Source organism: Chiloscyllium punctatum, chromosome 47 (assembly GCF_047496795.1).
Source record: "Chiloscyllium punctatum isolate Juve2018m chromosome 47, sChiPun1.3, whole genome shotgun sequence".
NCBI lineage: Eukaryota > Metazoa > Chordata > Chondrichthyes > Orectolobiformes > Hemiscylliidae > Chiloscyllium > Chiloscyllium punctatum.
Genome location: NC_092785.1, coordinates 50,042,202 through 50,064,358, shown reverse-complemented (window position 1 = coordinate 50,064,358; position 22,157 = coordinate 50,042,202). Strand labels below are relative to the sequence as shown.

The following is a 22,157-nucleotide window of genomic DNA, read 5'->3' as shown; positions in this document are numbered from 1 at the left end:
GTTACTCAGGAGCAGCAGAGTATGAGCACACAGGTATTGGAGACTGTTACTGAAGGGCAGCAGGAGGAAGGCACACAGGTATTGGAGCCTATTACTCAGGAGCAGCAGGAGAAGGGCACACAACTATTGGAGGCTGTTACTCAGGAGCAGCAGGAGGAGAGCACAGAGCTATTGGAGCCTTTTTACTCAGGAGCAGCAGGAGGAGGGCACACAACTATTGGAGCCAATTACTCAGCAGCAGCAGGAGGAGAGCACACAGCTATTAGAGGCTGTTACTCAGGGGCAGCAGGAGGAGGGCACACAACTATTGGAGGCTGTTACTCAGGAGCAGCAGGAGGAGAGCACATAGCTATTGGAGCCTGTTACTCAGGAGCAGCAGGAGGAGGGGACACAGGTATTGGAGCCTGTTCCTCTGGGGGAAGCAGGAGGAAGGAACACAGGTATTGAAGCCTGTTACTCAGGAGCAGCAGGAGGAGGGCACACAGCTATTGGAGCCTGTTACTCAGGAGCAGCAGGAGGAGGGCACACAACTATTGGAGCCTGTTACTCAGGGGCAGCAGGAGGAAGGCACACAGCTATTGGAGCCTGTTGCTCAGGGGCAGCAGGAGGAAGTCACACAGATATTGAAGCCAGTTACTCAGGAGCAGCAGGAGGAGGGCACACAGCTATTGGAGCCTGTTACTCAGGAGCAGCAAAAGGAGGGCACACAACTATTGGAGGCTGTTACTCAGGGGCAGCAGGAGGAGGACACACAGGTATTGGAGCCTATGACTCAGGAGCAGCAGGAGGAGGGCACACAGGTATTGGAGCCTGTTAATCAGGGGCAGCAGGAGGAGAGCACATAGGTATTGGAGCCTGTTACTCATGAGCAGCAGGAGGAGGGCACATAGCTATTGAATCCTGTTTCTCAGGAGCAGCAGGAGGAGGGCACACAGGTATTGGAGCTTGTTACTCAGGAGCAGCAGGGTGTAAGCGCACAACTATTGGAGCCTGTTACTCAGTAGGACGGCACACAGGTAATGGAGCCTGTGACTCAGGAGCAGCACGAGGAGGGCACACAGGTATAAGAGCCTGTTACTCAGGAGCAGCAGGAGGAGAGCACAAAGGTATTGGAGCCTGTTACTCAGGAGCAGCAGGAGGAGAGCTCAGAGGTATTGGAGCCTGTTACTCAGGAGCAGCAGGAGGAGAGCACACAGCTATTGGAGCCTATGACTCAGGAGCCGCAGGAGGAGGGCACACAGCTATTGGAGCCTGTTAATCAGGAGCAGCAGGCAGAGAGCACACAAAAATTGAAACCTGTTACTCAGGAGCAGCAGGAGGAGGGCACGCAACTATTGGAGCCTGTTACTCAGGAGCAGCAGGAGGAGGGCACAGAGCTATTGGAGCCTGTTACTCAGGAGCAGCAGGAGTAGAGCGCACAACTATTGAAATCTGTTACTCAGGAGCAGCAGGAGGAGGGAACACAACTATTGGAGCCTGTTACTCAGGAGCAGCAGGAGGAGAGCACACAGGTATTGGAGCCTGTTGCTCAGGGCAGCAGGAGGAAGGCACACAGGTATTGAAGCCTGTTACTCAGGAGCAGCAGGAGGAGGGCACCCAACTATTGGAGGCTGTTACTCAGGGGCAGCAGGAGGAGGGCACACAACTATTGAAACCTGTTACTCAGGAGCAGCAGGAGGAGGGCACACAACTATTGGGGCCTGTTCCTCAGGAGCAGAAGGAGGAGGGCACACAGGTAATGGAGCCTGTGACTCAGGAGCAGCAGGAGGAGGTCACATAGCTATTGGAGCCTGTTACTCAGGAGCAGCAGGAGGAGAGCACACAGGTATTGGAGCCTGTTGCTCAGGGCAGCAGGAGGAAGGCACACAGGTATTGAAGCCTGTTACTCAGGTGCAGAAGGAGGAGGGCACACAACTATTGGAGGCTGTTACTCAGGGGCAGCAGAAGGAGGGCACACAGGTATTGGAGCCTGTTACTCAGGAGCAGCAGGAGGAGGGCACAGAGCTATTGGAGCCTGTTACTCAGGACCAGCAGGAGGAGGGCACACAACTATTGGAGGCTGTTACTCAGGGGCAGCAGAAGGAGGGCACACAGGTATTGGAGCCTGTTACTCAGGAGCAGCAGGAGGAGGGCACAGAGCTATTGGAGCCTGTTACTCAGGAGCAGCAGAAGGAGAGCGCACAACTATTGAAATCTGTTACTCAGGAGCAGCAGGAGGAGGGCACACAACTATTGGAGCCTGTTACTCCTGAGCAGCAGGAGGAGGGCACATTGCTATTGGAGCCTGTTAATCAGGGGCAGCAGAAGGAAGGCACAGAGCTATTGGAGAATGTTTCTCAGTGGCAGCAGGAGGAGGGCACACAAGTATTGGAGCTGGTCAGTCAGGAGCAGCAGGAGGAGGGCACACAGGTATTGGTGCCTGTTACTCAGGAGCAGCAGGGTGTAAGCGCACAGCTATTGGAGACTGTTACTCAGGAGGAGGGCACACAGCTGTTGGAGCCTGTTACTCAGGGGCAGCAGTTGGGTGTGCAAACAGGTATTGGACCCGGTTACTCAGTAGGAGGGCACACAACTATTGGAGCCTATTACTCAGGAGCAGCAGGAGGAGGGCACACAACTATTGGAGCCTGTTACTCAGGGCAGCAGGAGGAAGGCACACAGGTATTGAAGCCTGTTACTCAGGAGCAGAAGGAGGAGGGCACACAGCTATTGGAGCCTGTTACTCAGGAGACGCAGGAGGAGGGCACATAGCTATTGGAGGCTGTTACTCAGGAGCAGCAGGTGGAGGGCACACAGCTATTGGAGCCTGTTACTCAGGAGCAGCAGGAGGAGGGCACACAACTATTGGAGGCTGTTACTCAGGGGCAGCAGAAGGAGGGCACACAGGTATTGGAGCCTGTTACTCAGGAGCAGCAGGAGGAGGGCACAGAGCTATTGGAGCCTGTTACTCAGGAGCAGCAGGAGGAGAGCGCACAACTATTGAAATCTGTTACTCAGGAGCAGCAGAAGGAGGGCAAACAACTATTGGAGCCTGTTACTCCTGAGCAGCAGGAGGAGGGCACATTGCTATTGGAGCCTGTTAATCAGGGGCAGCAGAAGGAAGGCACAGAGCTATTGGAGAATGATTCTCAGTGGCAGCAGGAGGAGGGCACACAAGTGTTGGAGCTGGTCAGTCAGGAGCAGCAGGAGGAGGGCACACAGATATTGGTGCCTGTTACTCAGGAGCAGCAGGGTGTAAGCGCACAGCTATTGGAGCCTGTTACTCAGGAGGAGGGCACACAGCTGTTGGAGCCTGTTACTCAGGGGCAGCAGTTGGGTGTGCAAACAGGTATTGGAGCCGGTTACTCAGTAGGAGGGCACACAACTATTGGAGCCTATTACTCAGGAGCAGCAGGAGGAGGGCACACAACTATTGGAGCCTGTTACTCAGGAGCAGCAGTAGGAGGGCACACAACTATTGAAACCTGTTACTCAGGAGCAGCAGGATGAGGGAACACAACTATTGGAGCCTGTTACTCAGGAGTAGCAGGAGGAGAGCACACAGGTATTTGGGCCTATTACTCAGGAGCAGCAGGAGGAGGGCACACAGGTATTGGAGCCTGTTACTCAGGGGCAGCAAGAGGAAGGCACACAGGTATTGAAGACTGTTACTCAGGAGCAGCAGGAGGAGGGCACACAACTATTGAAACCTGTTACTCAGGAGCAGCAGGAGTAGGGCACACAACTATTGGAGCCTTTTACTCAGGATCAGCAGGAGGAGAGCACACAGATATTGGGGCCTATTACTCAGGAGCAGCAGGAGGAGGGCACATAGCTATTGGATCCTGTTACTCAGGAGCAGCAGGAGGAGGGCACACAGGTATTGGAGCCTGTTGCTCAGGTTCAGCAGGAGGAAGGCACACAGGTATTGAAGCCTGTTACTCAGGGGCAGCAGGAGGAGGGCACACAGCTATTGGAGCCTGTTACTCAGGAGCCGCAGGAGGAGTGCACACAACTATTGGAGGCTGTTACTCAGGCGCAGCAGGAGGAGGGCACACAGATATTGGGGCCTGTTACTCAGGAGCAGCAGGAGGAGGGCACACAGGTATTGGAGCCTGTTACTCAGGAGCAGCAGGAAGAGAGCACAGAGCTATTGGAGCCTGTTACTCAGGAGCAGCAGGAGGAGGGCACACAGGTTTTGGAGCCTGTTACTCCTGAGCAGCAGGAGGAGGGCACATAGCTATTGGAGCCTGTTAATCAGGGGCAGCAGAAGGAAGGCACAGTGCTATTGGAGAATGTTACTCAGGGGCAGCAGGAGGAGGGCACACAGGTATTGGAGCTAGTCACTCAGGAGCAGCAGGAGGTGGGCACACAGGTATTGGTGCCTGTTACTCAGGAGCAGCAGGGTGTAAGCGCACAACTATTGGAGCCTGTTACTCAGGAGGAGGGCACACAGCTATTGGAGCCTGTTACTCAGGGGCAGCAGGTGGGTGTGCAAACAGGTATTGGATCCGGTTACTCAGGGGCAGGATGGTGTGAGCATGCAGCTATTGAAGCCTGTTACTGAAGAGCAGAAGGAGGACGGCACACAGCTATTGGAACCTGTTACTGAAGGGCAGCAGGAGGACAGCACACAGCTATTGGAGCCTGTTACTCAGAGGCAACAGGAGGAGAGCACACAGCTATTGGAGACTGTTGTTCAGGAGCAGCAGGAAGAGGGCACGCAGCTATTGGAGCCTGTTACGCAGGGGCAGCAGGGGGTGAGGCACACAGCTATTGGAACCTGTTACTCAGGGGTAGCAGTAGGTTAGCACACAGGTATTGGAGCATGTTACTGAAGGGCAGCAGGAGGATAGCACACAGCTATTGGAGCCTGTTACTCAGGGGCAGCAGGTGGAAACAGGAACACAGGAACAGGAGCCAGTCATTAAACTGCTCTCGACCTCGACACAGGAACAGAAGCGAGTCACTCGACTGCTCGAGACTGGAACACAGGAACAGGAGGCCATCACTCAACTGCTCGAGACTGGGACACAGGAACAGGAGACCGTCACTCAACTGCTCGAGACTGGGACACAGGGATAGGAGGCAGTTATTCTCTGATCTGATTGTGATTCCCTCATTCCATTTTTAAGATATTCCCCTCTCTGCAGTCTCTGCTCCTTTTGATGGTCATGTTGCAGATGCTGTCACTACAGTCACCATGAATCATCCAGATTGGGTCACCAAAGCATCTGGTCTTCCTGAATTTCCACAGCAGCTTAAAGCACAGCCTCCAGGAAACCGTCCCCAGCTTTTCCACTAACATTCCAAAACTAGAATTAAGTTAAATGTCACTCAAGTGCTAGTGAGAAGGCTCTTCTGGATCAGTAACAGTGCAAGCGATTCCTTGTGTTACTGAGCACATGATCAGTAGAGAGTGATTACCACAGGCGTTCAATTGATCGGCGCAGAGCAAGTTAGAAAGGTGTGCATCAAAACTGCTGGAAGTCCACTATCCAACATGAATAACAGAGCAGGACACCGGGAAGTCAAATAAAACACACGCTATGCTTTTTGAACATTGTTTCTAAGCTGCTTAATGTTGGAAGCTGATGCTCAGTTTAAATACCAACAGTTTATATAGCAACAAATGGGAGGGATTTGGGAAATAGACGGATGGAGAGAGACTCAGAGTCAGTGTTGCAGAAGGATGTGTTCGCATGTTTAAAAATGCTGAAGTGAAGACATTTCGATAGCATCAAATAACATAGGCTGGTATTTCCGGCAATGGTGAAGTAATAGTATACTGGTGTGAGTTCAGACAGAATCATAGACTCTCGGAGATGTACAGCACAGAAACAGACCCTTCAATCTAACTTGTCCATGCCGATGGGATATCCCAAATTAAACTAGTCCCATTTGCCAGCACTTGGCACATTTCGATGTAAACCCTTCCTCTTCATGTACCCATCCAAATGCCTTTTAAATGTAATCATAACAGGCACCACCACCTCCACTGGTAGCTCATTCCACACATGCACCATTCTGTATTAGAAAATGTTGGTCCTTGGGTCTCACCTGAAATCCATGCCCTCTGGTTTTGCGAAAGAGATATGCCTATTAACCCTGTATATGCCTCTCATGCTCCAAGGAAAATCACCCCAACCTACTCACTCTCTCCCAATAGCTCAAATCCTGGCAACATCCTTGTAAATCTTTTCTGTCTCCCTTCAAGTTTCACAATATCTTTCTGATAGGAGGGAGACCAGAATTGAATACAATACTCCAAAATAACCGAATGAATGTGCTGTACAGCAGCAGCATGGCCTCCCAATTCATATAGTCAAAGCACTGACCAATGGCAAGCATGCCAAATGGTTTCTACCGAATTCTATCGAACTGTAACACAACTTTCAAGGAATTTTGAACCTACACTCCAAAAACCTTTTGTTCATCAACACTTCACAGGACCTTACCATTCAGTGTCTACATCCTGCCCTGATTTGCATTTCCAAAATGCAGTGCCTCACATTTATCTGCACTAAACACCATTCGCTGCTCCTCAGCCGATCAGCCCACCTGATCAAGATCTCGTTGTACTCTGATGAAAACCTTCTGTGTGTCCACAACAACATCAGTTTTGGTGTCATTTGCAAACTAACCAACTATCGCTGCTGTGTTCACATCCAAATGATCTATATAAATAATGAAAAACAGTGGACCCAGCACTGATACTTGTCGCACACCACTGGTTACAACCCACCAGTTCGAAAAGCAATCCTCCATCACCACCCTCTATCTGCTACCTTCGAGCCAATTTTGTATCCACATGTCTAGTTTTCCATGTGCATTCCATGTGAACTAACCTAGTTAACCAGTCTACCATGTAGAACGTTGTCAAATGCCTTAATGAAGTCTATATCGCAATGTGCACCTCTGCCTCAATGAATCCTCTTCGTCAGTTTCTTCGCAAAATCTCAGTCAATTTCGTGAGACACCATTTCCTTTACTTAAAGCTACGTTGACGATTCCGTATCAGTCCTTGCCATTCAAAATACATGCAGACCTTGTGCCTCATAATCCATACCAACAACTTGCCCATCACTGACGTCAGGTTCATCGGCTTTCCCTTACTATCCTTCTTAATGTTTTTAAAGTAATGACATCACGTTATCAAACCTCCTATCTTCTGGCACCTCACCTGTGACAATCAATGATACAAGTATCTCAGCATGTGACCCAACAATCCCTTCCCTAGCTTCCCACAGAGTTCGAGGTGACAGCTTATCAGGTCCTGGGGACTTTTCCATCTTTACAGGCTTTACGAACTCCAGCATCTCTTCCTCTCTATTACAGATACTTTTCAAGATGTCACTGTTAATTTCGGAAGTTCCTTAGCTTCCATCTCCTTCTGCACAGTAAATACTGATGCAAGGTGCTTGTTTAGTATCGCCTCCATCTCCTGTTGTTCTGCACATCGGAAGCCTTGCTGATCTTTAAGTGACCCAAAACTCTCCCGTGTTACTCTTTCGTCCTTAATGTGTTTGTACAGTACCTTTGAATTCTCCTTAACCCTATTTGTCAAAGCTATCTCAAGCCCCCTTTATGGCCTCCGGATTTCCCTTTTAATTATACTTCTACTGGCTATAGACTCTTCTCGACAGTCACTTTAAATCTGGAATTCAGAGGCTGATGACGATGATATATCTAGTTTTGATTATTTGAAATACCCAACTAGTTCGCTGATGCCCTTGAAGGAAGCAAACAGCCATCCTTACCTGGTCTAGGTTACATGTGACTCCAGACCCACAACAATATGGTTAACTGTAAACTGCCTCTTGGCAATTAGTGATGGGTAATAAATGCAGGCTAAGCCAGTTATACTCTCATCCCGTGAATGAATACTGTAAAAACATCGACTCCTGATATCCTTATATGACATTGGCATCCCTCTTACCCGTGACCAGGCCATCAATTTCTCCAATCCGCCAGCATTCCTTACAACTTCCAGCCTTACCCCTCACCCTAAAAGGGGCATACTGTCTCTGGGCTCTTGATATCTCATTTTTGAAGGCTTCCCACTTCTGAGCTGGCCCCTTATCTGTGAATATCGATTCCAATCCAGTTTGGAAGTTAGAGTCATAGTGTCATAGAGATGTGCAGCATGGAAACAGACCCTTCGGTCCACCTCATCCATGCCGACTAGATATCCCAACCCAATCCAATCCCACCTGGCAGCGTCCTGCCCATTTCCCTCCAAACCCTTCCTATTCATGCACTCATCCAAATACCTCTTAAATGTTGCAATCGTACCAACTTCCATCACTTCCTCTGGCAGCTCAGTCCATACACGTACCACACTCTGTGTGAAATATTGTCTCTTCAGTCACATTTATATCCTTCCCCTCTCACCCCAAACCTATACCCTCTCGTTCTGGACATCTCGGACCTCAGGCAAAAGACTTTGTCCATTTACCCTATCCAAGTTCTTGCGTAATATAATCAAATTAGACTTTCTCCAATTTAATAAAATATCTTTTAGATCCAATTTATCCTTTTCCATCTCTGTTTTAAAACTAATAGAATTATGATTACTTGTTCCAAAGTGCTTCCCCACTGATAACTCAATCTCCTGCCCTACCTTATTTCCCAAGGGTAGGTCAAGTTTATGTTCTTCTCTGTAATGGAGAGCATTGTACAAGCAACTGCAGCTTTGTGACTGTTAGTGGTTTCAACAGAATCTATGACTCACTGGTCTGAATCTAAGAATAATTTGTCTCAGTGACGTTTTCATTGAATGTGACAGATGGATTGTCTGTACGAGTCTGAGCAAGTTTCTGGTGTTATCTTATCAAACTCACCTCATTAACTACCCACTCCACCTCATGGTGTCCCTCTTATTCAATACCAGCCCGATTCTCACACCCATCATGGCTGGAGGTACTCACCATCGCTCGGATGCCCCTGGATATTCCGTGATCTCTGGCACTGGTGCCATCTTCAAAAGGCCAATGGGCAGACGGTTGAGCTTTCTTAGTTAGAAGTTGCCCTGCACTGTTTACCTTGAGCATGGCAGATAAGGTACAATTACAACACGGTTTTTTGGACAGGGGTTTGGAAGACCTAGTGGATGGGCTAGTTCAGAGTTAGACCATTCTCTTCCCAGAGGGACCCACACCACCAGACCCCCTGAGCATTGTCCGAGCTCACCACCCAGCTCAGTGCTGTATCTGCGTTCTGAGGAAATGTCCAGCAATACAGGACAAGCATCAATAACCTTCCCCACTCTGTCAGGGTAAGGGTCACTGTATTCTCTCTGATCCCTCGCACTCACTGTATATTTGTTATAGCACCGACCACCGAACTAGGCTCATGCTCCACCACTCTCACTCTTTCACCTTCTCTCCCTCTCTCTCTCTCTCTCTCTCCTAATTTCCCTCCACTATACCACCCACACTAATAACGTAACATGGCCGTAACACTATGGACTAACTCCCTCCTGACACCTCACCATTTCCCCTGCCACACTTACACCCGAACTAAGAGCAGGGCCACCCACTGCAACCTTCCCTCCCTCCCTCCTTTTGTACCATTCCAGGAGAAACAGCCTGGAATAGGACAGAAATGGTCTAGCCGGGTAGTGGAGTGCCCGATATCCGCTCCCTCATCCCACCACCACCTCCCCCACCACCCCAGCACCACATGGGGAGGACCCTGCTACGAGTTGGAGAGGACCGGGATGCCTCGTGTGGAGATTCTGAAACATCCACATCTCACCAAACGAGTAAGGAGCAATGTTCAGTGAAGGGCAATTCTCACTTTAAACCCACTGGCAGTTCCGTTTCCCCCGGCACAACTTCTAAGCCGTGGCCCTGATGCCATCTCTCTTTTGTGTCGAGCTGGTATAAATGGAAACTCCACCATCTCGGTGGCCGGAGGGTGGGCTCACAACACATCGTCGCTATTACCTCCCAGGAAGGGAGCACGGAGGCTCCCTCCTATACCTCCTCCTGTAAACAGCTCAAATACTGAAAATAATCTGTGACATTTACTGCTCTCCTCACTTGTCCTGCCATGTCAAATAATCTGTCCTCATATATATCCAGCATCCTGTGCTCCTGCAGCCCTTTTATAACTGTACAGATATTTTATATTGTCTCTCAATGTTATTCCTACCTAAGTGCATCATCTCACACTGCTCTGCATTGATGCTCATCTGCCATAAAACAGAACACTACACCAATTTGTCACTGCCCTTTTGGAGTTCCACACTGTCCTCCACACACTTTACAATTCTTCCAGGTTTGGTTTCGGCAAGCAATGAAATTGTCCTACAATCACTCTCCACTCATACTTACTGACTCTCTCACTAGTGTGAACAAGCACAATACGAAAACACTCACCAAGAATAGATTGAAAAAAACTGACACATACCAGAGTCCAAGTGATATATTGACAAAGTTACCGGAGCAAGAGAATTACTGACAGACACTCCATGTCTGTATTAGTGTCAGTGTATGAGTGAGTGTCTCGATGTCTCTGTGTTCGTGTGTGTTTATCTGTGTGTATCAGTGTAGGTCGAGGCTGGCAGTCACTGTGGTGTTAATGTGATGTGCTATCCCCCTGACATGAGTTTCTGAGGAAGGGGTACTCAACCCAAAACATTAACTTCCATTTCTGCCCACAGATGGTGACAGACTTGCTGAGCTTTCTGTCGCAGTCAGTCTCTGCTGGTCTCCCCACCCCTCTGTACAGGTGGTAATGGAGGGCGAAAATCATAGGGATTCAGTTTCGGAAGGACAGAGGGATTGTATCAGCTCACAGCACTATCCAAACTGAGAGCACCATCAACACACATATACGCACACACACACACTACAAACGCGCACACACACAGAGGCATGTACACACATAGAGCTGCACACAGACACTCATGCACAGATACACAATACTCATAGCCACCGCCACACACACTTACACACACACTACAAACGTGTGCACACACAGAGACACGTGCACACAGACATATACAGCTGCACACAGACACTCACATACAGATACACATACCTATAGCCACCCTACACACGCACTTACAAACGCACACACACACGCGACACACACCCAGACGCAGAGAGCCACACACACAAAGAGACATACACACGCCCATGACACGCACACACGCACACAAAATGCTTACACTCATGCAGATATATATACATACATGCACACATACGCATGCACTCACACAGACACACACACACACCCGCAGAACACACACAGACACAGATTTCATTCGTTTCTTCATTCCAACCCCACACCAGAACTTATCCCAGATCCATCCTTCCAAATCGGCACCTCCCTCTTGAACTGTGCTACCTGTCCGTCTTCATTCCCACTATCCACTTCACTCTTTGCTCCAACCTATCACCTTCACTCCACCATCATTTATTTGTCGCCTTCCCAGCTGCCTTACCCAAGCACCATCCCCTTCCATTTATCGTTCGGCCCACATGGTCCACAAGCCTCGTTACTAATGATGAGATTATGTTCGAAATTCCAACTTTCATGCTCTTTGGATGCTGCCTGAAATTCTGTGCTTTTCCAGCACCACACTCTTTGACATAGACACACACGCACCCACAGACACAGAAACACACACACAGACACACAAACACAGAAACACACACACAGACACACACACACACAAACACAAAGACAACCATGCTTCCCACGCTCGAAAACATCCACACTCCCCACACAGAGACACCCACACTGCCCACACACACACACATACTCACACACAGACAGGCATACACACTCAAACAAACATGCACACTAACAGACATAGACACCCACCCTCCCCACAAATGCACATTTACTCTCATACACGGACAGACACACTCAGCCAGACACACAACTAACACATATGCAGACACGCAAAAAGCACATGTACGTACATACATTCACAAAGGAACACACAGACAGAAACACAGACACACACACACAGGCACACAGATACATTCTGATATGCACATACACTGGCAAACAGACAGAGGCATACACACATTGACACATAGAAAACACCCTTACAAGCCCCCTACACACAGACACCCAAACTCCTCACACACACGCAGAATCACTGATACACAGAGACACACAATCACTCGCACACACACAAAACAAGCACATATTATCACACAGACACACAGAGATGCACAGAGACATGCACACACCGACACACACCAACACAGACATACAGGCATGCACACACAGAGGCAGACATACATTGACACATGTACACACACAGTGACAAGATCCATTGAATCGGATTCCGTGAAAAACAGAAGCCGATGGAATGAAAAGTGCCATGAGAGCGAGAATATAACATTATATGTGAGGAAGTTGTTTTCCAGACTCGAGGAGAGTGCACAATGCTGTTTCCAGGGATCAATATCTGGATATGTAGACAGAATTAGCATCGGCTGTTATTGTACTGCATCTTTTGTACAATGTTGCAAAAGCACAGGCCTTTTCTATAGAGGGGACAACTTCAAAATCCTCAATGATGCAAAACACACAAATGAGGTGAACAACAAAGCAACCGCAGAAACTCGTGTTACGTCATGGGGTGAACGCCCTGGCTCAACCTTTGCTCAAATTCGCTCTCTGTCAAATTCCTGAGCCAGAGTTTCGAACACTGAATGGTCTATGTTAATAAACACTGCTCAAATCTCACAACTTCAGTATTTAATACGCCCCTACATGTATGTCTGACAACAGTAATTGCTCCCTCACTGTGTTACTTCAGCACACGTAGAGAAAAAATAAACATGAGAACAACAGTCACGTATGTGACAGGGATTTGACCCGATGCACACCTCTTCCCACCCTACCTCTTGCACACCTCTTCCCACCCTACCTCTTGCATTACACCTCTTCCCACCCTACCTCTTGCAAAAATGCCATCACTTATTCCCAATTCCTCCGCCTCTGCCGGACCTGTTCCCAGGAGGACCAGTTCCACCACAAAACACACAAGATGGCCTCCTTCTTTAGAGACCGCAATTTCCCTTCCCACGTGGTTAAAGATGCCCTCCAATGCATCTCATCTACATTCCGCACCTCCGCCCTCAGACTCCAACCCTCCAACCGTAACAAGGACAGAACGCCGCTGGTGCTCACCTTCCACCTTACAAACCTTCGCATAAACCAAATCATCCGCTGTCATTTCTGCCACCTCCAAACAGACCCCACCACCAGGGATATATTTCCCTCCCCACCCCTTTCCGCCTTCCACAAAGACCATTCCCTCAGTGACTACCTGGTCAGGTCCACACCCCCCTACAACCCACCCTCCCATTCTGGCACTTTCCCTGCCGCCTCAGGAACTGGAAAACCTGCGCCCACACCTCCTGCCTCACCTCTCTCCAAGGCCCTAAAAAAGCCTTCCACATCCATCAAAGTTTTATTTGCACATCCACTAATATCATTTATTGTATCCGTTGCTCCCGGTGCAGTCTCCTCTACATTGGGGAGACTGGGCGCCTCCTAGCAGAGCGCTTTAAGGAACATCTCCGGGACACCCGCACCACTCAACCACACCGCCCTGTGGCCCAACATTTCAACTCCCCCTCCCACTCTGCCGAGTACATGGAGGTCCTGGGCCTCCTTCACCGCCGCTCCCTCACCACCAGAGGCCTGGAGGAAGAACGCCTCATCTTCCGCCTCAGAACACTTCAACCCCAGGGCATAAATGTGGACTTCAACAGTTTCCTCATTTCCCCGTCCCCCACCTCGCCCTAGTTCTAAACTTCCAGATCAGCACTGTCCCCATGACATGTCTGGACTTGTCCTACCTGCCTAGCTCCTTTTCCACCTATCCACTCCACCCTCCTCCCTGACCTATCACCTTCATCCCCTCCCCCAATCACTCATGGTATTCTACGCTACATTCTCCCCACCCCCACCCTCCTCTAGCCTCCTCCACGCTTCAGGTTCACTGCCTTTATTCCTAATGAATGGATTCTGCCCGAAACGTCGATTTCGAAACTCCTTGGATGCTGCCTGAACTGCTGTGCTCTTCCACCACCACGAATCTAGAATCTGGTTTCCAGCATCTGCAGTCATTGTTTTTACCGCCTTGCAGTTCTTCCCCAGGCTGTATCACACAGCAGGGTCCTCCGGTGAAATGAACAGCCGTGAATGACATGTGGTTCGGTCTGTCGGAGACAGCATTTCCAGACAGATACAGTTCCCTCTTATTAGAACAAGCAGCACTGATGATGAATAACCTCAGAGAGAAGCAAGCGATAGAGATTTACCGTGGACTCGATGGGCTGAACGGCTTCTGTCGGCACGTGAATGACGTCACCCGTCTCTGCCGTCCCTCTGCCTGTCTCTGTGACAGAGTGGCAGAGGGAGAAATAATGGCTCGTTTTTAATCCTCCCTTCCGCTTTGGACTGTCTGCAGCCCCGCAGCCCCTGGCTGTGGGGATGGTTCTCAGTGAGTGAGGGTTTCATACGGAGCCGCTTCATCTGGGACATTTGGGACTCAGATGTTAACTGATGCCCGATTGCAGCAAAGAAACCGACGGCTCTGAAACAAAAGCCTTTCTGCTGGATTGTTCTGTGAAGATTGATTCTGAACATCAAATGGGCAGCACAAAAATGCACTGCTTTGAATTTTACTGAGGGAAGAGAGTCCACAGCCCATTTCTCTCTTTCCCACCAGCTCAGCACGTTTTTCTCTCTCTCAAATAAATGATATTTGGAGGAAGTTCGCAATCAAAGTTGCTAAGTTCCAGCGGCGCTCTTGCACCTGGCTGTGCCTGTGAGAGGAAGCTTCAGAGCATATCCGCATTTACATCCCGTCATAATGCCTGCAAGTGGAGGGGAATGGCTGAATACTCTGCCAACAGAGACAGCTCAGTCCACGGGGATGGGATAAACAGCATCGTCCCGCGTGGGGACGTTCTGCCGATCAGACACAGTGTACTTTATCATTCAGATCATACCAGAGTGAGAACGCTCGAGAAGGCCAATCGGTCACTCGTACCTGTGCCAACTCGGGAGCTGCAAAAGATTGGTGAAAGTGGAAAGTGGATTTGTTCACGTTTCAAGTGTTTCCATGAAGCAGGAAGCAGAAGAAAATACACAGTCAAGCGATTGAGATCTGACTACAGGGGCAGCAAATAAGTTGTACAGGGCAGGGGAGAGCTTTGAAGTCTTGAATTCTGGTTAATGGGACGATCATGCTTTAACGAGGCCACGCTGCTACAGAAGAAACTATGTCAGTGCCTCTCAGCATTGTGATGTCACAGGCAAATATCGCCGTTACACTGCAGGAAATTCCTTTTTCCAATGTGAGGGCAGTCCATATGTAAAGGTGTAGCTTATGTCTCGAATCCTTTCACATAAATAATTCCACTGCACCTCAGTGTGTTGTATTGTCTCCTTTCCACTTTACCTGTCATTGTGCCTGCACTGAAGTTGATTTTCTCTTTCTGCGTGTCTTTTACAGTCTGGATGATGTGATGCAGTTGTACTGACCCATCTTCTGACAGAATTTTCCACTTCACTTCAGCCCGCCCTAACTTCGCTATCTGATACCATTCCCATTGTTTAGATGTTAATCGCTCGTCTCAGATCCAGCCTGCCCTCACCCAAAATAATTGGAAAACTCAGTCACACTGTGATCACAGCAATCGAGGGATATGTTCACTCTAAGGTCATTGATAATTCAAAGGATAAAGTTAGGACTGCAGATGCTGGAGATCAGAGTTGGTAGTGTGATGCTGGAAAAGTACAGCAGATCAGGTCGGATCCGAGGAGCAGGAGTATTCAGGTTTCAGACTTAAGCCCTTCATCTGGAATAAGGCTTGTGAGTTGGGGCTGAGAGATAAAAGGAAATAGTGTGGGGTTGAGGGGAATGAGCTGGAAAGTAATAGATGGATGAATAGGAGGGAGAAGAAAATAGGTCAGAAATAGCAGTGATGGAAAGGGTTGAGAGGACGGTGCCGAGTTGAAGGCTTGGGCTTGGGGAGGGGAAATGAGGTAACTGTTCAAATTCACATTTATCCCGTGTGGTGTTAGGGTCCCAAGCAGGTAGGTGTAGTGTTCCTCCTCCAGGCGTTGGGTGGTAACGGTTTGGCAGTGGCGAGGTCCAATACCTGTATGTCTTTGATGGGGTAGGAGGGGGAGTTGAAGTGTTCAGCCACGGGACGGTGAAGTTGGTGGGTGCGGGTGTCCCAGAGATGTTCTCTGAAATGATCTGCAAGAAGGTTTCCTGTCTACCTGATGTAGAGGAGACCGCACTGGGCGCAACGGATTCAGTAGATGACATTGGTCGCTGTAAAGGTGAATTTCTAATGGATGTGGAATGATCCATTCGGGCCTTGGCTGAGGTGAGGGGAGTGGTGTGGGTGCAAGTTTCACCCTTCCTTTGGTGGCAGTGAAAGGTGCCAGGAGAGGGTTGTGGGCTGGTTGGGGGGGGGGGATGTATGGATCTGAAGAGGGGGTCATGGAGGGAATGGTCTTTACGGAATGTTGGCAGGGCTGGGCAGCGAAATATATCTCTGGTGATGGTGTCTGTTTGGAGGTGGCATCAGTGGCAGAATATGATGCGTTTATGCGGAGTTTGATGGGATGTAAGGTGAGCACCAGGTGGTTCTGTCCTTGTTGCGTTGAGAGGCGTGGCTTCAAGGGTGGTGGTGTGTGAAATGGAGGTGTTGAACTGGAGGGTGCTGTCAACCACGTGGGAAGGCAATTTGTGATCGTGGAAGAAGGAGACCAACTGGCTCTTTCTAAGGTGAAATTGATCATCCTGGAAACATATGTGCTGGAGGTGGAGGAATTGGGAATAAAGAATGGCGTTCTTACACGAGATAGGGTTGGAGAAGATGTAAACTAGATACATGTGGGAGTCGGTGGGCTTGTAGTATATGTCTGTAATTAGTCAGTTGCCAGAGTCGGTGATGGAGAGGTCCAGGAAGGTGAGGGAAGTTGCCAACAGGATCCGGATAAATTTGAGGTCAGAGTGGAAGGTGTTGGTAAAGTTGGTGAGCTATGCAACCTCCTCGTTGGAGCACCAAGTGAACCCAACCATTCATCAATGTAGCGGAGGAACAGGTGAAGGATGGTGCCTGTGTAATTGTGAAAGATGGACAGTTCCGCGTATCTAACAAACAGGCAGGCATAGCTAGGTCGTATGTGGTGCCCATGGCTACCAGCGTCAATGGAGGAAGTGGGAGAATTGGAAAGAATTGTTGATTGTGAGGACCAGTTCAGCCAAGTGGATGAGGATGTCGGTGGAAAGGTACTGTTTGGGATAGTGTGAGATTAAGAAATGGAAGGCTTGCAGACTTCTGTCATGGCAGATGGATTTGTACAGGGACTGGATGTTCATGGTGAAGATGACGCATTGGGGGTCAGGGAAACGAAATTCTTGGAGGAGGTGAAGTGTATAGGGGTGTCACGAATGTAAGTGGGCATTTCCTGAACTGGAGATTATTCGGATGGGACAGGCTCAGGATGAGACAATACGTCGATTGGGGCAGTCAGGTTTGTGAATCTTAGGAAGGAGGTAGAATTGTGGAGTGCGTGGTTCACGGACAATGAGGTTGGAGGTTGTGGATGGGAGATGCCCAGAGGTGATGAGATTGTGGTTGGTCTGGGAGATGATGGTTTGGTGAGGGGAGGAGAGTTTGTGATCGTGGTCTGTAGGAGGAGGTGCCTCGGAATTGGTACCTGGCTTCAGCTTTGTTCCTCTGTCCGACTCACAAGTCTAATTCCTGATGAATGGCTTATGCCTAAATCGTCCATTCTCCTGCTCCTCGGATGTTGCCTGACCTGCTGTGCATTTCCAGTACAACACTCTCCACTCATTCATTATTACTGTCTCATTTCACACTCCCAGGTCTATGCTGTCTGTTTGATTCTAATGAGCACTGTTCTCATGAACTGCGACAAAACCTGCCAATCTGAAACAAAAACAGAAATTGCTGTAAAATCACAGGTGAGCTGGCAGCATCTGTGCAGATGAATCACAGTTAACGTTTCACATCCATTGGCTCGGTCTCTCCACAGATGCTGCCAGACGTCCTGAAATATTCCAGCAACGTCTGTTTTTGTTTGATTTTCAATATCAGCAATTTTTTCGTTTTTGTTTTCTTGTTTTCTGCCAATAGGATTTGGCTAAAGATTATGTTAAATGTTTTAAATATGACTACGATGGAATGGCCAGATTCCACCACCCGCTACTGCTACTTGGTTCACGTGACCAATGCCTTTCCACTTGGTCACCCCGCCCTACAGCGGCACTGAAAAACATACATAATATGGAATGTAATTTTTGGGACAACCAATGCAAGTAGATATTAGCAAAATCTTAGTTTTAAAGTCTTGCTGCAACTGTTCCGCTTATAATGAACGCACACATGGGATTCAGTGCTGTAATGATCTCCTAAAATGGAAAAGGAAATCCTTGCCTTCGATGATACGTGGGGAATGTTCGCTGATTCATCCCAATAATGGCAGGACTGTCGTCTGGATGCATATGAGTAAAATCTTTAAATGTTCCATGGAGCTTCAAATGAGTGGTGAAGGGAATGTCTCCATTCACAAATTAATCATTCAGTAGAATTAAGTACAGGGACCCATGAAATGATGAAAAACCTGAACAAGAACATGGACATACGATACACAATAGGTACGACCATTACTATATGAAAACTGTTGATTTCAGATCCACGGTGGCCTTTGGTGATGGCATTTACTGTCCAGAACCAGTCTGCACTGGAATGACGGGAGGCACACTATGAAGTATTTGAACTTCAGTCACCTTTAGAAATAGCTGAGACTGACTCAGGACACGGGGATATGGAGATGTTGGCCTTACAAACCTTTCAGACATTCCGTGGAAGAATAAAGGAAGTGATAGATAATTTTCGTCTCCATGGAGACGATGTTCATGAACTGGATAAATAGTAATTAACATTATTGGAGTTTATAAATAGAGACGTCGTATTTAAAAAGCAAAGAGTTCATAGTGTAACTGTAAAATCTTTAGGTCACACTCAGTGGAAGTATTGTGTGTAATCCTTGTCCTCATTCTCCACCAAAAGCATGTAAAGAAGTGAGAAAGGGCACAGACGCTGTTTCCTGGATAGCAAGATATTAGAAAGCCAAGTGACGTTGTTTACTAAGACATAAGAATATCAGAAAAGATACAACCGGTTTCATCGGGATGATAGAAAGAATGACGGAGTTTATTCACGAGATTTGGAAATGCTGGAGCAAAAACACGCAAGTTTGATGTAAACAAATGAGATTTTCACATTACGCGAGGTTTGAATGAGTAAATCGGGGAAAGTCCCTCTTTCGAGTGAATCAATAACTATCGTTTGAGCTTGAAAACCATTAGGGAATGATTAAGAAAAGTTTGGATGAGAGTTTCTTCCACTCAATAGAGTTATTTAAATCGTGAACGACTTTACAGAAGTAAAACGTAGAAGCTGACTTCAGAGTGGTTTAAAAGATACACGAACAAATGTACAAGGAGAGAATTTACCATTGAGTGAAAGTCAGTATGGTTGCGTAACAATTTCGAATTTGTTGACTTCAGACACAAAGATATTTCATGAACACGTACAACTGAATAAGATTGAGTATAACAAGTTCATGGATTGGTAAGGTGTGGCGTATTATTCAAGGTGAAACTCGGTAAATGGAGCTGATGTCCTAAAATAACTGCAGACAGAAGTTATATCCTAATGACTAGGAATTGAATCGTCACTTGGAGATGCAACGCCTACTTTAAAGATTTGACCACATTCACATGATGTTATGTACATTTCGTACATTCTTAACTCCACCCAAGAAATCCACCAAGGAGACTGGGTCCTTTTGTATTGTTAACCCTCTGTACTTCTCTGCAGCACGCCAGTTAAGATAAAATATGCTCACACCAAAATTCAGTTCAATACAATATTCAAACGGTCCTATGTGATTTCCTTTTTTTATTATTGCAACAACCTTTGTGAGTTTGTAACAAACTGTGTAACATGAAACCAGTTCAACATCTATTTTCCCAGAATTTAAAGCAGTGCACATGGGAAACGTTATCCATCTGGTGAAAAGTCACCTTCGGCTCTCTCTCCACATATGTTTCTTCACGTTTTAGATACTTGCAGTATGTTTGTTGATCAAGGAGTCATTATCCAGAAGAGGTTGTTTCTCAATCCACAAACACGGGTATTTTCCCATAAACTTGGCTTTGCTCAATATCACCTTCTGTCCGTACCCCTCAACACGACGACAAATTAAAGCTGCTCCATGTGAGGCTCAAAATTAAAACTTCGGCACAGCACAGCTCACTATACTGGAACAGAGATACCGTGTACTGGTCACCATCAGCACAGGAGCAACACATTAATGCTTACCTCCACATTCCTGGTTTTACCTTAACGTTTGGGAAACCGAGTTTCTCTGATTCCATGGCTATTAAACGGGGATTATATGATCATCTTAACCAGTGGTTCTGTCCCCGAGTGAGGAAAGTGGTGAGGTACTCATTGTAAAGATGGATAGATTGATGAAATGTACAATTTCATCTTTTGCCTTCACTAACCCATGAGCTTTTTATTTTGTTTTGCATCTGTAGAAATCTTAAAATCTCCATCTTGAACAGACTCAATGACAGATCTCCATTGTGTCTCTGGCATCAAATTTCATAGTGCAAACTCCCTCTGAATTCTTCCACCGCATTCCGCTGTTTGGGAAGTGTTCCTGTTGTGGGAAATGCACTTCCCCGTGTGTCACGTGCTGCTCCTAGCATGCGCTCTGGCACTGCACTCATTTTCCTTCTGACACTTGCTCACTGTGTTGCTGTGATCATACAGTGACTTGGTGTCGCACGCCCAGGAAAATGTTACACGTCAAGGTTTTTGCATTGTTGAGTTCAATTGTCAGTTTAGCATTATTTTGGACTTTGAAATTGTCTGTTCTGTGCACAAGTGCGTGTCAAAAACATCTGAGCGGAAGTTAGGTCTTCGGAATAATGACATTGAGCACTATGCACTCTCCTCCAGTCTGGAAAACAATTCCTCAAAGGCAATTTAATAGACAATAGACAGCAGGTGCAGGAGTAGGCCATTCTGCCCTTCGAGCCAGCACCACCATTCATTATGATCATGGCTGAACATCTTCAATCTGTATCCTGTTCCTGCCTTATTCCCATAACCCTTGATTCCACTATCCTTAAGAGCTTGATCCAACTCTTTATTGAAAGAACACCTCCTGCTGTCTCGGGTTTTTCATTCCGTTGACTTCAAATTTCACAGAATTCAACTGACCTTGTTACATAGTCATTTCCTCATTTTTGTTCAGATCACTGTGTGCATTGTGTGACAGTGGGAGTGCACTTGCCCCACAACCCAGGGGTCAGACCATCGTCTTGGAACTGTACTGTGTTATTTCTCATTTCACCAACACCAGGGAGAAATATCTGCTGCTCTGCATAATTTACGAAATTCAATTATGCATAAGGTCATAACTTTTGGAGTATCTGTGACGAGGTGGCCGAGAGGTTAAGGCGATGGGCTGCTAACCCATTGTGTTCTGCATGCGTGGGTTCGAATCCCACTCTCGTCGCTGTCATCACCGGCTTTCAATGGTGCGGTTTTCAGATTATCACAGCTGTCGTATGGAAACTGGGATTCTACTAGTTGTTTTATCTGCATTGACGCTATGACAAAAATCTCAAAGAATAGTTTGAGCCTGTTGAATAAACTACATTGCAATGTCGGTTGCATTGGGATAATGAAAAGGAGCGCGATTTTCTTTTTCAAGTCAAGTTGCTGTTAACGTTTTTTCGTATGAAAGACATCCAGGAAAATCAAATACCGAGAGCTGCGAAGTGCATGTTATGCAAAGGGAATCTTAATGAATGTTTTGTCAGATGAAATCCGGAGGACGTTGAGTAGAAGTAATTCATCCTGGTGAGAAGAGCACAGCGAGACAGCACAAAATAATGGAGATATTTCAAAGGGGCAGGGCGTGGGTTTAGGGGCACTGAGAACTGGCTGTAAATGCACAGTGGAGAATTGCTGCTGTGGGTGCTGTGCATGGGCACGGAGAGACTTACACATTGGTCTCGCTCTCGCCATTGATGAATGCTGGACATAAGGTACAGATAAACA

General features: G+C 47.6%; 1 non-coding gene across 1 annotated transcript; it reads left to right on the top strand.

The window, feature by feature from the left end:
* Positions 1-21,527: 21,527 nt before the first annotated feature.
* On the top strand, positions 21,528-21,609 carry trnas-gcu (transfer RNA serine (anticodon GCU)). Its single transcript has one exon. It is a non-coding gene; the product is annotated as a tRNA-Ser (tRNA).
* Positions 21,610-22,157: the final 548 nt, after the last annotated feature.